A 12,721-nucleotide genomic window follows, 5' to 3' on the forward strand; every position below is an offset into this window, starting at 1 on the left:
TTCTGGGCTCATGAATGCCGTATTTCAGTTAACCTTTGCCCTGACTTACAAGGCCCGGATCCCCGAACCACTTCCCCACCGAGGGTCAGCAGTAGGTTTGAGGTCACATTGCGTGTCAAAGAATAAGGCCTCCACTTGAGACCTATGTGCCACCCGAGTCCTCAGTATTTGCAAGTGGTCGTTGTACAGCCCACCTGGCTTTCAGTGCACAGTATCTGCAGATTACTTGTGGACGTTATCAAACTCTTGGAGGAGTCTGTCTGGTCCCTTCCCATGGACTTAGGTGCATGCTGCCTTCTCTAAACCTCGACGTCATCCAAACCACACAAGAAAAATCCCCTGGTAGATTCTGTTACACACAGTGAGAGCAGTGGGCACATGTGGGCACTAGGTCACCACTCCAATAGCCACAAGATGCAGTCACCCAAGTGTCCAGAATTGCTCCTTGAGAGTCCTCCTGGCTCACGAGGAGAGGGTGAGGGGTGAGAGATTGTGGGGTGGGCATAAAAGGGAATGGAATGGGGGAAGGGGAGAGATGGGACAGCATCTAGTTATGTAGAGGAAGAGGGATAATCCCCCTCTGCCCTTTCCCTTAAGGTTCTTGTTTTGTTTTTTTTTTGTGAGGAAGATCAGTCCTGAGCTAACATCCATGCTAATCCTCCTCTTTTTGCTGAGGAAGACCGGGTCTGAGCTAACATCTATTACCAAACCGCCTCCTTTCTTTTTTCCCCCAAAGCCACAGTAGACAATTGTATGTCATAGTTGCACATCCTTCTAGTTGCTGTATGTGGGACGTGGCCTCAGCATTGCTGGAGAAGCGGTGTGCCAGTGCGCGCTCAGGATCTGAACCTGAGCCGCCATTAGCAGAGCCCGTGCACTCACCCACTAAGCCATGGGGCCAGCCCCTCCCTTAAGGTTCTTATGGTTGGCCAAATAATTAACAAGACAGGTTAGCAGGAGAAAATAATACCAAGTGTAATAACATCTATAAATGGGAGAAACCAGAGACACTGAGTTTCTCCACACAATAGTGGTGATTCTCACCTTAAATACTATCTTCAGCTAAAGACAAAGGAGGATGTTGGAGGTAGTAGTGGTTTGGGATATCAGAGGGGAAGAAGACATTTTACATGGAGAGGGAAATGTAAATGTTTGTCAGACAATGCTTTGCAGGGCCACCTATAGAGAGTCAGGAATTATAGTAATCAAGAGTATGTACATTTAAGTCTTCTTCTTTCATACTGATAAGAGTTTTTACAGTTAAGGTCATCCCCCCCTCTTCCCTCTACACAGAGGGAGATACCTTTACAAATGTAAATATTTGGTAAAAAGAACTTTGTTAAGAATGGGCTTAGCGTGAACCCTGCTAGTCTGTCTACACCCAGAGTTAAATTCCTTTAGGCAGTTTGGGGGAGGTCAAATGTCTGTCAGAGAAAACAATCAAGGTAAAGAGATATATTTCAGGGTGGCCAATTTTGATCTCCCACAGTTAGTATGAGAAAATTGGTAATTTTTATTTCTAAAATTATTTATTGAGATTATAATTTCATACCATAAAATTCACCTTGGAAAACATAAATTCAGTGCTGTTTAGTACATTCACAAGATTGTGCAACCATCACCATTGTCTAACCCATTACATTTTCATCACCCCAAAAAGATAGCCCCTTAACTCCTAGCAGTCACTCTTCATTCCCTCCTCTCTCCAGCCCCTGGCAACCACTCGTCTGCTTTCTGTCTCTATGGGCTTGCTTTTTCTGGACATTTCATGTATATGAAATAATACGATACGTGACCATCATGTCTGGCATCTTTCACTTAGCATAATGTTTTCAAAGTTCATCCATGTTGTAGTGTGTGTCAGTATTTCATTCTTTTTTATGACTGTATAATATTCTATTGTATGGATCCATTACACTTGTTTATCCTTTCATCAGTTCAGGGACATTTGGGTTGTTTCTACTAGTAATTTACATTTACTGAGATTTTATTCTGTGCTAGGCAGCACCAGGAGAAGTCACTCATCTCACTTGACAGATAAGGAGATAGGCTTCGAGAGTGTCGAGAACTTGCCCAACCATAGCAGATAGTGATAGTGAGAATTTGACTGATGCTGGAAGAGAGGGAGAGGCTAGGTGACTGTGGCTTTCTCTAAATGTTAGACAGTATAATTCTTGTTAATATAATGGTTGAGGACATCTGGTAAAAATTCAAGATGGGGTAAATTAAAGAACATTTTGAAGAGAAAAAAGAAGCAGAGAGCTGGCGAAGATTATAACACGTTAGCTTCTACTCAGATATTTTGGGTTGCATGCCTCATAATCTTATTTCCTCTGACCTGGGAATGTATATTCCTTCATTCTTTGTCTGTGCTCAAGGGGTTAGTGTGGTTCCCATGAGAAAAATGTATAAAAAGTTATGAGTTTTCTACATGAAATTAAGTACATCATTTATTTTGCAATGTCATTTTTATGGAAATCAAGGTGGTGATAAGAGCTGGTAAATCATAGTTGTTGCTTTTGTTTTTCAAGTCTTTATTTGGCAAAATAAAATCCACATATTGGTTCCTAAAAAAAAGAAAAAAAGAACTTGCCCAAGATGAAAAGAAGAGATGGGGTTTAAACTCAGGCAGGCTGACTTCAGAGGTAATAGATTCACAAGATAGAACATGAGACAGGTGCAAAAGCAGGTTCAATGGATATTCACCCTTTTCCCCAAGTTTTCCAGCCACTTATTTCGCTCCTCCCTTAGAGATATTTACTGTTACCACGCTGGGCATCCTTCCAGAGAAATTATTTACACCCCATCATGGAAGTATCACAATTTATTGACTAACCTGTCCCACTGATTTGAAGTGTCACTTTCACGGTATACCAAATTCTTATACGTATTTGTATTACTCTTTTCAGAATTATCCTGGATTTTTTGCCTATCTTAAGTATTTGCCATTTCTCTAGAATTCTTTTTGTCTTCTTATTGATTTTTTAAAATTTCCTCCTTTTCTTATTTCTCTTAAGGCATTATCCATTACGTTCATTCACTCTTGTATTATGATTATTTTTTCAGGTGTACATTATTATATTTAAGTTTTTGTATAGACTGCATCATTTTCACCACCATTAGTCTAGTTGTTATCCATCACCATACATATGTGCACCTTATCCCTTTCTCCCTCTTGCCACCCTCTTCCCCTCTGGTACCCACTAATCTGTTCTTCTTACCTATGTGTTCATCTTCCACATATGAGTGAAATCATGTGGTATTTGTCTTTGATTTATTTTGCTTAGCATAATACGCTCAAGGTCCATCCATGTTGTCACAAATGGCATGATTTTGTCTTTTTTTAAGGCTGAGTAGTATTCCATTGATTCTGAGTAGATTCCACATCTTCTTTTTCTATTCATCCATTGATGGGCTCTTGGGTTGCTTTCACGTCTTTGCTATTGTGAATAATGCTGCAATGAATATAAGGGTACATATATCTTTTTGAATTATTAACTTCATGTTCTTTGGATAAATACCCAGTTGTGGAACAGCTGGATCATATGGTATTTCTATTTTTAGTTTTTTGAGAAATCTCCATACTGTTTTCCATAGTGGCTGCACCAGTCTTCATTCCCACCAGCAGTGTATGACAGTTCCCATGCTCTACATCCTCTGGAATACTTGTTACTTCTTGTCTTGTTAACTATAGCCATTTTGACAGATATGAGGTGATATGTCACTGTAGTTTTGATTTCCGTGTCCCTAATAATTAGTGATGTTGAACATCTTTGCATGTGCCTGTCGGCCTTCTGTATATCTTCTTTGGAAAAATGTTTATTCATATCCTCTGCCCATTTTTTTTATTGAGTTGTTCATTTTTTTGTTGTTGAGTTGTATGAGTTCTTTGTGTATTTTGGAAATTAACCCCTTGTCGGATATATGATTTACAGATATGTTCACCCAGTTGATGGGTTGTCTTTTCATTTTGTTGATGGTTTCCTTTTCCATGCAGGAGCTTTTTAGTCTGATGTAGTCCCATTTGTTTATTTTTTCTTTTGTTTCCTTTGCTTGAGTAGACATAGTATTCAAAAAGATACTGCTAAGACCAATGTCAAAGAGAGTACTGCCTATATTTTCTTCTAGGAGTTTTATGGTTTCAGGTACTACATTCAAGTCTTTAATCCATTTTGAGTTAATATTTGTGTATGGTGTAAGATAATGGTCTACTTTCATTCTTTTGCATGTGGCTGTCCAGTTGTCCCAACACCATTTATTGAAGACACTTTCCTTTCTCCATTGTATGTTCTTGGCTCCTTTATCAAAGATTATCTGTCCCTAGGTGTGTGGTTTTATTCCTAGGCTCTCAATTCTGTTCCATTTATCTATGTGTCTGTTTTTCTGCCGGTACCATGCTGTTTTGATTACTGTAGCTTTGTAGTATATTTTGAATTCAGCGAGGGTGATACCTCCAACTTTGTTCTTTTCTCTCAGGATTGCTTTGGCTTTTTGGGTCTTTTCTTGTTCCATGTAAATCTTAGGATTCTTTATTCTATTTCCACGAACAACTCCATTGTGATTCTTACTGGTATTGTATTGAATCTGTAGATTGCTTTAGGTAATATGGACATTTTAACTATGTTTATTCTTCCAATCCATGAGCATGGAATATCTTTCCATTTCTTTGTGTCTTCTTAGATTTCTTTCAAAAATGTCTTATAGTTTTCAGTGTATAGGTCTTTCACCTCCTTGGTTAAATTTTTTTCTAGGTATTTTATTCTTCTTGCTGTTATTGTAAATGGGATTGTAGTCTTCATTTCTCTTTCTGCTAGTTCATTGTTAGTGTACAGAAATGCAACTGATTTTTGTATGTTGATTTTGTACCCTGCAATTTTACTTTATTTGTTGATTATTTTGAATAATTTTTTTGGAGGATTCTTTAGGGTTTTCTATATATAGAATCATGTCACCTGCAAATAATGACAGTCTTACTTCTTCCTTTCCAATTTGGATCCATTTTATTTTTTTTCTTGCCTAATTGCTTTGGCTAAAACTTCCAGTAGTATGTTGAATAAGAGTGGCAAGAGTGGGCACCTTGTCTTGTTCCTATTCTCAGAGGAATAGCTTTCAGCTTTTCACCATTGAGTATAGCCTTTATTATGTTGAGGTGCTTTCCTTCTATACCCGTTTTATGAGAGTTTTTATCATAAATGAATGTTGGAGCTTGTCAAATGCTTTCTCTGCATCTATTGAGACGATCATGTGATTTTTATTCTTCATTTTGTTAATGTGGTGTATCACATTGATTGATTTGTGGATGTTGGACCATCCCTGCATCCTTGGAATAAATCCCACTTGATCATGGTGTATGATCTTTTTAATGTACTGTTGTATTTGATTTGCTAGTACTTTGTTGAGGATTTTTGCATCTATGTTCATCAGCGACATTGGCTGTAATTTTCCTTTTTTTGTGTTGTCCTTGTCTGGTTTTGGTATCAGGGTAATGTTGGCTTTTTAAAATGATTTAGGAAGTGTCCCACCCTCTTCACTTTCTCAGAAGACTTTGAGAAGGATAGGTATTAAATCTTCTTTGAATGTTTGGTGGAATTCACCAGAGAAGCCATATGGTCCTGGACTTTTGTTTTTTGGGAGGTTTCTTTTTTGTTTTTTAAAGAAGGGAAGTTTTTTTTTCAGGGGAAGATTCACCCTAAGCTAACATCTGTTGCCAATCTTCTCCTTTTTTCTACTCCCCCTCCCCCAAAGCCCCAGTACATAGTTGTGTTTAGTTGTTAAGTTCTGGTTCTTCTATGGGGGCCACTGCCACAGCATGGCTGCTGACAGGCGAGTAGTGTGATTCCATGCCTGGGAACTGAACCCAGGCTGCCAAAGCAGAGCATGCTGAGCTTTAACCACTAGGCCGTCAGAGCTGACTCTGGGAGGTTTTTGATTACTGTTTCAATCTCTTTACTTGTGATTGGTCTATTCAGATTCTCTATTTCTTCTTGATTCAGTTTTAGGAGGTGGTACGATTCTATGAATTTATCCATTTCTTCTAGATTACCCAATTTGTTGGCATATAGCTTTTCGTAGTATTCTCTTATAATCCTTTGTATTTCGTGGCGTCCATTGTAATTCTTGTATTATTTTAAATGTAGTCTTCAGATGTGTCAAATACCTGGTTTACTCAAAAGATAAAATTTAAGGGAGAAAAAGAAAGAAAGCAAGAGAGACATGGAGGGAGAACCTACAAATTAAATGAGAGACCTAACAATCAAATGCAAAGTGTGCACCTTATATGGATCTAATTCAAAGTCTTAAAAACAATGTTTATGACATTTAGGAGACATTTGCAAATTTGAGGGCTGACTGGATATTTAATATTAAAGAATAGTATTAAGGAATAAAAGTCCTATATTTTAAATAAACATACCAAAAATGTATAGGCAAAATTATGTGATATCTGAGATCTCCTTCAAAATAATATGGAATGAGGGAAACAGGTAGGGGTATAGAGGAAACATGACAGCCATCAGCTGATAAATATTAAAGCTGGATGAGTTCATAGGTGGACAATGAACACCACAGCATTATGTCTGCTCCTGTATATGTCTAAAATGTGTAATAACTATTTAAAAACAAGAAGACACTGTGGAAAAGAGCTGGTTGTTTCTCAAAAGTTAAACACAGAACTCCCAAATGATCCAACAATTCCACTCCTACCAACACATCTAAAAGAATTGAAAGCAGGGATTTGAACAAATATTTGTACACAATGTTCATAGCAGCATGATTCACAATAGCCAAAAAGTGAAAACAACCCAAGTGTCCATCAACAGATGAAAGGATAAATAAAACACGGTATATACACATGATTGAATATTATTCAGCCATAAAAAAGAGTGACATTTTGTTATATGCTATACCACAGATGAACCTTGAAAACATTATGTTCAGTGAAATAAGCCAGACACAGAAGGACAAATATTGTATGATTCCATTTATATGAGGTACCTAGAATAGACAAATTCATGGAGACAGGAAGTAGAATAGAGTTTACTAGAGGCTGTGGAAAGTGAAATGACATTGTTATTGTTTAATAGTTACAGAGCTTTTGTTGAAGATGATGAAAAAGTTTTGGTTATAGACAGTGGTGATGGTTACACAACATGGTGAATGTATTTATTGCCACTGAATTGTACACTTATGAATGGTTAAAATGATTAATATTATTTATGTATGTTTTACCTCAATAAAAAAAAAGAGGAATAAGTGAGTTCAAATTTCAATTGTTCCTTCTCTGTGCCTCAGTTTCATCATCTGTAAAATTAGTAATTGTAATCCTCTATCCTCTGAGCTTAGTGCAGAGTAAGTACCACTACTACTTCATCAGCAAAGGATTGTTGTGAGGAGTAGCTAAGTTAGTGTATGTGAAAGCACCTTTTAAATGGCAAGCTGCTGTACTACATCTGGTTCCTGTCTGAATCCCTTCCCCCACACTGATGGCACTTACAAAGCGTTTCTCCTCAATCACAGCAGTGGAGCATGAAGACGAGAGTGCTCTCAGAAGATTTCCCCAATGTCACCACTTTTACAAACTCTCCCTTCAGTCCTCATCTTACTGGAACTTGCAAGATGATTCCATAGAGTTGACCCCCTCTCTTATTCTTCAACACTCCACTCTTGGTTTTTTAACATCTGCTTCTAGTTTCCTTCCTGGTTCTCTGGCTGCTCCTTCTCAACCTCCTTTGCTTATTTTTTCTCTTCTATGTGGCCTTTAAATATCAGGACTCCTCAAAGTTCTATCCTGGCACCTCTTACTCTCTCTACCTTCCCTTCGACTATTTTACCCACTGCCATGGCTGTAAATATTTATATGTTGATAACTCCCAAGTTGATCTCCATCCTGGTCTCTTTTCTGAGCTCCTACTGTATATATCTGTATCGTCGACATTTCTGAGTTAATACATTCAAAACAGAACTCCTGATCGATCTACCCCCAAAGCTGCTTTTCCTCCCAGTCTTTTTCATCTCTGTAATTGGGAACAAGCAGCTTCCAGTTAGTTGCTTGTGCCAGAAACACAGGACTCAGCCTTGGCTCACATTCAACTCTTCATTGAGACTTGTATATTCTTTCTCCAGGGTAGATCTCAAGTTACATCTACCTCTCTCCACTGATCTAGTCCAGGTCAACACCATCTTCTGCCCAGACAGCCACAATAGCCTCTTAACTGCTTCAGCGTTTTAAAATGTAGGTAGTATCATCCTTCTGAAAACCTTTCAATGGCTGGCCACCTTGCTTCAAATAAAATCCAAGATTCTTGGCAGCTAGTTGCAGCTCCTTTCACTTTCTACCATGCCTTCCACCTTCTTATCACATTGGCTTCTTTTGGTGCCTTGATCATAGCAAACTCTTACCTGCTTCAAGGCCTTTGTACATGCTGTTAACTCTGAGCAGACCCTCTTCCCTCTTTCTTCATTCAGCTAACTCATCTTCGGGGGTCTCAGCTTAAATGACATCTCCTAAGACTCCCCAGTATCTCTTAGATCTCCCCTGTTAAACTCTCTTAATGCTTTTAATGCATTCTGTGCTTTTCCTCCTACTAGTAACTATGTAATTGTTTGATTAATATCTGTCTTCTCCAACTGAATGTAAGCTCCAGGAGAGCAAGGGCCATATTTTTTATTCACCATATATCACTGACAGAGGTCTGACCTTAGACTTTCAAAGTGGAAACCTTCATACGGCTTCATTACTGAGTGAGTTTTTGGTGTCTGATAATTTGGGATTTCTCTTTCACAAACTGCAACCTGAGTCCTGAGATAACACGCAGGGATGGATTAGCAACTTTACTGTCTGTCTTTTCCACTCACTTGGGACCCAGGCTAAAGCATCAGCTGCCCCAGAGAGCACTGACTAGCTGGGAGGGGCAGGAAACTTGTGGGAACCAAAGTGGGAAGAAGGCCCTGTGTGGGTGAGGTTGTTCACGTAAAGCTAGAGTTTTGCAAATGATGAGACAGGACACTGACACAGAATGAAAATGCAAGGTTGCAAATCCTGCCCTAGTGAGCTGGAAAGGGGAACTGTACAATGAATGGAGATGGGGGGCGGGGGAGGAGGGATTCTGAAAAGGCAGTACTGGTGGCTTTATAATTTGCTGCTTAACTTCTGCTTTCAGCATCTGCTGTGACCAGATGGTGTGCAGTGATCTCTCTGGCCAACTGAGCCAAGGAGGGAGTAGAACCTCCCCTGTCTTTGCAAACTATAGTCTGTGTCTGGAGGGGAACAAATTGCCCCGTAGCACTTTGCAATTGCTCTCTCACACACACAAATCTTATCTTTAATCCCTAAATGGACTATATTGATATGCTGGTCAAATACTGACCTTGGATTTTTTTCCAGCTCGCTGAGGCACCCTACTGCCATTCCTACCCACCCCCCAATCTAGATATCCCGAAAGGTTTTCTAATTAGTAGCTAGCCTTTTATATTCTCAGTGATTCTCCAACTTGAAGAACCATCCCACTTTTAAAAGTGGGAAAAACCTTCATGAATTCCTTTCTCCCCATGCTGTCTGGAAATATTTTTATGATAATTACATTATTTAAATAATATAAATTATTATAAAAGTATAAATCTATAAATATTCTTATGCTATATACAGCTTTGATAGCTTTTATACAGCTATCAAATCACACAGTTATAAATTAAACACCAAGAAAACTACTAGTTAATAAAATCAAAATAACATCATTACTTAATGTGAGAGGTTATATTTGGATGAAATAAAATCACCCGCAACATGAATATGGTAGTGACAGGTACAGGTCAAGTTCTTTTGCACTGGGCATCCCGCACCATCATTTGCTGAGCTATGACTCGATCCTCCCACAATGTTCCTTTTCCTTGATTTCTTCATTCTATCATGCTGTCATGTGGCTGTCACTTGGTGCTAATGCATTGTTTTCATATCATTTGCTTCTGTTAATGTTTCATTTGATCATTACAACTTGGCACTTTGGTACCAATATGAGCAAGCACCAATGGACCTACAGTACTGAAATTGTGTTATCAGAGGATCATACAGATGATCTAGAACTGCACTGTCCAGTATGGCAGCCACCAGCCATATGTGGCTACTGAGCACTTGAAATTGTGTCTAGTCTGAATTAGTTGTGTTGTAGATGCAAAATACACTCACATCATGTTTTGATGACTTAGAATGGAAAAAAGGTAAAATATCTCATTAAAAATGGATTCCATGTTAAAATCACATTATTTTGGATATATTAGGTTAAATAAAATATATTATCAACATTAATTGCACTTTTTTGTTTTTCTTTATTTTTGCTTTTAAAAAATTTTATATACTAGAAAATTTTAAATTACACATGTGGCTCACATTATATTTCTATTAGACTACACAGTCTAGAATAATTGTATGTGTGTGTGAGAGAGAAAGTGAGTACAACAAACTGAAAATGCCATACAAAAAAATTCTCATAGAAAATACACGGGTACCCAAGACACACAGATCTAGTTTCGAGTTTAAACCACTGCTCTAGCATTTAATGGCTGCATTCTTTCTCAGAAGCCACGGGTACAGAACCAGCGTAGGACTTTCCTTGTGGCTCTCATTCCAGTATCTTAGTGATATAATATGTCTATGGTTTTCTCACATGGCTTCCTTGTAAAAGTGTTTTGGGGAAGGATCCAGACACTTCCATCCCTCCCAGAAAATATGTACTGCCATATCTGGTCATTTCACTGCCATTTGACCAAAAGACTGTTCTCCACAGGGGAAATCTGGGGTAGATAAAGGTCGAAAAAAAAAGAAAAAAAAAGTGGAAATGTACTCTCTGGGCAAACAGATGCAACTACTTCCCAAGCTAAATGAAAGCTACTGAAATCAGGGACTGCATCAGTCAAAAAATCGGTCTAAATAATATTTAGCCCAATACCCTATTGCATTTATTTAGCAAATATTTACTGAATATCTGCCCTGATAAATCCCTGATAAATACATCAAGGATTTGCTTTCAGGAAGCTGGTCATCTAATAGAGGTGATAAAACACATCAAAATTTCTTCCTTTTTAAATAGCAAATGTTGGGTAGGCCCACTGGCGTAGCGGTTAAGTTCCCAGGCTGCACCCAGGGTTCACCGGTATGGATCATGGGCGCGGACCTACACACTGCTCATCAAGCCATGCTGAGGCGGCGTCCCACATACAGCAACTAGAAGGATGTGTAACTATGACATGCAACTATCTACTGGGGCTTTGGGGAGAAAAAAGCAAAAAGGAGGAAGACTGGCCCTGAGCTAACAAAAGATGTTAGCTCAGGGCCAGTCTTCCTCAAAAAACAAACAAACAAACAAAAAAACCTTAAAAAAATAGCAAGTGTTAACTGAGTATATCTATGTTCTAAGAAATATCTAAGTGAGTTCTATACCTTAACTCATTTAATCCTCACAATGCTATGAAATTGTCCCCCATTACACAGACGAGAAAACTGAGGCAAAAGATTATGAAACTACTCAAGGTCATACAGTCACTAAGTAACACTGGCAGGGTTCAAACCCAGATGGTCACCTCCAAAATATGAGCTTTTTTAGTCAGTACTCAATCTTGCTTTTCTTTTAAAAAAAAGTTAAGAAATAATGTTAGTATTTACTTGTTAGAGAAACATTGGAATATACCAAAAGGAACAAAAGAACATAAACCCTCCAATTCCTACCCTTAACACAACAGCTATTTAATATGTAAATACAACTTTTTAACTTGAACTATAATTATATATTGTAAGAAGGATATAGATAAAGGGCTACAAAAGTTCAGAGGAAGGACAGAGGATTTCCAGCTAGATCTGGAAGGACAGGGTACGACGTGGATGTTGGGGCATTCCAGGCAGAAAGCATCGCAAGAACAGGAGCATGGACTCAAGGAGGCCCAGAGCTTATTGGGGAAACAGCAAAGAGCTCTTTGGGTGGAGTACTAACTTGAGCAACAAAGCTAGAAAACTAAGCCAAGGCCAAGTCATAAAAAGCCTAGTATTCTTCCACTTTTCATCTTATCAGTACTGGTAATATTGTACTGATGACCATTTATTCCTGTGTCAATCTCCTCTATTAAACTGGGAATTCCAGTCTATATCCCCATTCATTCAACAAGCATTTATTGAGTGCTTTCTGTGTGCCAGGCACTGTGCTAAAGCACTGGGGATGACAAACGATCAAGCTGTGTCTCTGCCCCTAAGAGAATTCACATTCTAGTGGAAAAAAAAATGTAAGACAAGTGTGATGGAAATATGAACAGTGTGAGTTTCTGTCATTTGTTATCAAAAAAGCCTGGCTAAAGTAGACTATTCCCAACATTTCTGGCCATGATCTCCCTTTTTCTTTGCCTCCAATCCTACCTTATAGAAGCCAGATCATAGGGAGTAACAAGTTTTTGAAAAATAAAATCACCGTGATCAAATGAGGAGTCTCATTTGGATGGGCCAGGTAGAACTGAGTGGCAAGTAAGACAATGACTGAAAAATGCCCATGGAATTTAGAAACTAAGACACTAGAGAGCTTGGTGAAAACAGTTTCTATGGGAGGGCGGGTGGGGTGCAAAATCCGAACTGACAGGTGTAGAGGAACAAACAGATGGTGATATCATGGAGACAGTGAATGGAGACTCTTATTGAGCCAGCATCCCTTTTTGTGTTGTTGAATGGTCCTTTGGTGGCCTGAGGTAA

This window comes from Diceros bicornis, chromosome 12, assembly GCF_020826845.1.
Source record: "Diceros bicornis minor isolate mBicDic1 chromosome 12, mDicBic1.mat.cur, whole genome shotgun sequence".
NCBI classification, from domain to species: Eukaryota; Metazoa; Chordata; class Mammalia; order Perissodactyla; family Rhinocerotidae; genus Diceros; species Diceros bicornis.